Here is a 4457-nt window from a genome sequence, read left to right on the forward strand (position 1 = left end):
GGTCACCCTTGAAGAGATATATATTCATCTAGTCCAGTTATCTATCATCAATATTATCATCAAATTTAAGGAGGTAGTGAGTGGAAGAAACATCTTCACAAGTATATTTATGTGAGAAATTGTCAAAATGTATTTTTGCAAGAAAAGCAACAAATTGGTTGGGACTTCAAACTATCTTGCATGGAAGAAGAGGAAAAATATAAATCTCATTGAAAATGAGGTTATGGATCATGTCAAAGGATCTATCACAAAAACAGCGAAAGAAGATGCTCAAGCACTTGCAAAGTTTATGAAAGGGGAAGTGAGGGATCAAAGGATTCAAATAGAATCCATCAAATATCCCCTCATTCCATATGTGTCTAAACTCGACACCTAAAAGAAATATATGACAAATTGGTAGAGTTGTTTTCTGTAAGCATTGCATGAGAAGTTATCTCTCTAAGGAAAAAACTCTACAAGCTAAGGATATCAAAATAAGAGCCCCATACTTTATGAAGATATCTAAGATAAGGGATCAACTTCAAGATCTGGGAGAAGTAATGTATGACAGGGAGATGACCATTGTAGTACTAAATGCACTACCAGAGGAAGTGGGTAACTTTACTTCAAGCATTTATGGGAAGAAAGAAGCTACTCCATTCTGAGATCTATGGTCACTATGCAAGATTGAAGAAACTGGGATGAAGGAAAACTGATGTGGGATCAAGTGATAAAAATCAAGCATGTTCTTCTATGGCAAAGAGAAGAGGAACGTCTGGGAAATTTGGTCCTTAGAAAAGGAAGAAGAACCTAGTTAAGGTTCAATGTTATGGATGTCAAGAATATGGACATTACAAACATTAAGGGAATTTTGAGGTCTAAAATAGGTCTTCTAAGGAAATTATAAAATAATTGTAGAAATAATAAAATAAGATTACATTATATCATCAAATTTTAGAGGGAAAAAAGGAAAAACTATTTTTTTCAACTTATCTCCCTATGGGTTTACTCAAATTTCAAGTGTAAACACTCGTTAGATGCAAAATTTGATTCCTCATCCAAGGAGTACCCATGTTGCATTGATTGCAATCACGTTTTTTCAAGTATTTGTCATTTTTCATGTAGCAGGGTCCATCTAAAGTATGCAACATGGGTACTCTTTAGATGAGGAATTAAATTTTGTATCCAACAAGTACTCCCGCTCGAAATTTGAGTAAAATATTAAAGATAAGTTGAAAATATGAGTTAAAAAGTATTTTTATTATTTTATTACTTTTTAAACTTTTTACTTTTTTACTCCAAAAATGGTGAATCATCCCCCATGGTTCACTGTAACGACCAAAATTCGTATACGCAACGTAAATATTAAAATACTTCATAGACAAATACATCCATTGTAGGACAGTAAATGTAAATTGTATATTATATAAAGAATTTATGTAGGATGATTCAAATGAGAATGAGGGTCCTGTATATAGCCAGGTAAGTACCCTTTCACAAACAAGCATGTCTCTAATACATGCCTTTTAATTATTAACTAACTAGCCATTAGTTAGTTTACTTTTATTTATTATTATATTTGTTAGCGCTTGAGATTTCACCTCAGGCTGAGAAAGGTAAACCTCAAGGCAACATCAAACCATTCAGCCCCGTAGCTAGCCCTACGGGGCAAGAGAAGGCTCTCTCCGGTCAATCTCGGTAGATATTCAATTGATGAGATGACCAAATGGGTAACACTGATATTAGGCTAGTAAACTGATTAGAAATATTGATTTGGGGTTTTTAATTAAATAACAGGGTTTTTCTGGACTGCATGGGCAAAATCACAGCTTGAAACAGAGAAATATAATGAACAACACAGGTTATCGACTAAGGCAAGGTAGGCAAGAAATTTAGCATCAAATCTAGATTTTAAATGGGATGGCAAGACTGGTGAGGAGCTGACAAGGGCATAGGAGATGAATCCTTGTCAAACAGAGGAAAACATTAAACATGAACAAACTTATAGGCAGAGCATGGCAGGCATGAATTCTTACCTAAACAATTCATTTGTTCAGTTAGAAATGATCATGTAGTGAAATGAAACATAACAGATTACATTTGAAACAAGGGAAAACTTATGCTAAATTATCATACCACAGGGATCTCAGAAGTCAGAGCTGTGTAATTTCATTAAATTCTCTGCCAAAAACTGTACATGGTAAGCTCTGTTCTCCACCAGCTCTCAGCACTTAGAACTCTCCCCTCTCTCCTCTCACTGACTCCCCCTCACCTTTTTCAAATCATTATTTTTATACATTAAATAAACTATTCTAAAAAAAACAACAACAACAAAGCGACCCAACAATAAGGGCGCTGTTTGAACTGCAATTACAAAAAATTAGAAAGGAGCGTTCATCTATTCTAAAATAAAACAGCATCTCCCTAAAAATCCTCCGATGGCCGACACATGGAATAACTGCTGGAGCGCAGCTACCTTTAAATCACTAACTGAGGTCTTGAAATAGGAGATCGGTTCCTGTTTTCTTGCTATGATGGATATCTTTGTTTAAATATAGGCGTTTAGTCTATGACTGTTCGCTCTTCCCGTTGAATGTAACCAATTTTTTCAATAAAGTTGATCCTTGAAGCGCATTTTGATAGGAGAAAATCACTACAGGTCAATGCCCAGCTATATGCCCTTCAAACACCATCTCACCATTTCGCCACGCTCTAAGCCTTGTAGTTTTGTTTTTTGAAATGCGATCATCAATTACTCGATAGCTAGCAATCTTAGCATTCTGATCTAACAACCCAGACGCAGCCTCAAATGTCATTCCACGATCAATCATTAATGTGAACAGAGTAGTTGAAGCCCCAGACATGGGATTCGCATGTACTGTCTGAGGAGATCCTTGAAGCTCTATAAGGTTTGCCTTGATATCAACAATTCCCAAATCAAAATCACCTGCTTTGCGAGCATCTTACACCAAAATAAAATACTCAAAAATCCGTTTTTGGATATCAGGTGCCAATCCCAAAATGCGATTCAAGAAACGACCAACATCATCTTTACCAGTTCCTTCAAGTATCCGACCTGACAATTTCCATGTATCCTTACCAGTTCCTTCAGGTATTGCATCCCTAATGATTCCAACTGATATCAATGCTGCCTTTGCCAAACTATGAAAGTCTTGAATTTTCTCACGCTCTCCAACAAAGCAATTCGGAGGTAAAACAGGTTGATCACTCTGCTCAATGATAGCTTTATACATCATATGAAGAGCCCTCTTTCCATAAACACTATCATAGTTATATGCACTCAATGATGGCCCAGCCCTACGGTCACCTTGTGTTAATGCTCCCAGAGATTCTAATCTCTTAGCAACAAGTGAAGCAAACCGACGTTCTCCACCTAAATTAGTAAAAAAACAATCTATCATCTTCTCCGCTTGTTTATTCAATGTTATATACCACAATGTATGCCAACGAACCAGAGAGTGATGCGAGCGAGAACCACAAATTTATAGACTTTAAGCGTGTGATCACAGTAATAACCATGAATGCAGTGCCCAATTGTAACAAGCCACTGTAATGAGCTAGATATAAATGTGATCATCAATTCAAATCGCTTCCACGGAGATGGAGCAAGTGAGATACATAACATATTGCCTCAGAATCATGGTAATGTGCAATCCAAGTTACACAAGCCACAAAAAATGCGTCAAAATTATGGTGCGATCCATTTCTTTCGGCAATACGATCCACATAAATAGTGCAAGGGAATACATATGGGCCACATAGAGTGTAACAAAGAGCGAGCCTTTGAGAATATATACGAGCCACAAATTATGAATCTAACCACTGAATTATTTAGACAAAGTGATATGTAACCCACAGAGAAATGTATTCAGATCACTGTAATAGACTGCGAGCTTTAGAAAATATCACAGTCAAACAAACATGAGCCTTAGAGAATACCAAGATGGTGCTGACTTGCCGCCAAATGAACAATCGGAGAAGATGTTGGCAGTAATTTTTCTGCTTGGAGTTCTGAGCACTTTGCTTTGTCAAAGCCTATTACTTCTCTCCATCACCAGCTGAAGCAAGACGAGCAGCAACTAGAAGACGAGGTGGTGAGGATATCTGCCCAACTGACCCAACAGGCAACATCAATTTTCCAGCATCAATTTTCCAGAAGAATTCTCTTTCCCACGCGACCCCTCTCTAACTTCATCCAACACACTTGGAGATTTTTGGTTGCTCATTCAAGGCAGCCTCTGCTACATGAAAAACTGGATTTTGATTTACTTTAGATTCGTCATCTTGGAAAGATTCAAAGCTTGTCGTGTACGAGTAATGGATGAAGGAGCGGAAGGCATTGTTGATTTGATTATTAAATTGCCAGACTTTGATTGCTGATGATGCTTTGAATTGTGCTTGTGCAGGGATAGGAGCTTGAAGTTGTTGTTGCCTTTTGAAGAGCTGGAGAATAAATT

At 37.1% G+C, this 4457-nt stretch overlaps 1 pseudogene; it reads right to left on the minus strand.

Annotated features, from left to right (window-relative positions):
• Nucleotides 1-2639: 2639 nt before the first annotated feature.
• LOC149164643 (protein FORGETTER 1 pseudogene) lies at nucleotides 2640-3401 on the minus strand (annotated as a pseudogene).
• Nucleotides 3402-4457: the final 1056 nt, after the last annotated feature.

The sequence above is a fragment of the Pinus tabuliformis genome, chromosome 5_1, assembly GCF_031772625.1.
Source record: "Pinus tabuliformis cultivar Carrire ecotype Pingquan chromosome 5_1, CPIR1, whole genome shotgun sequence".
NCBI lineage: Eukaryota > Viridiplantae > Streptophyta > Pinopsida > Pinales > Pinaceae > Pinus > Pinus tabuliformis.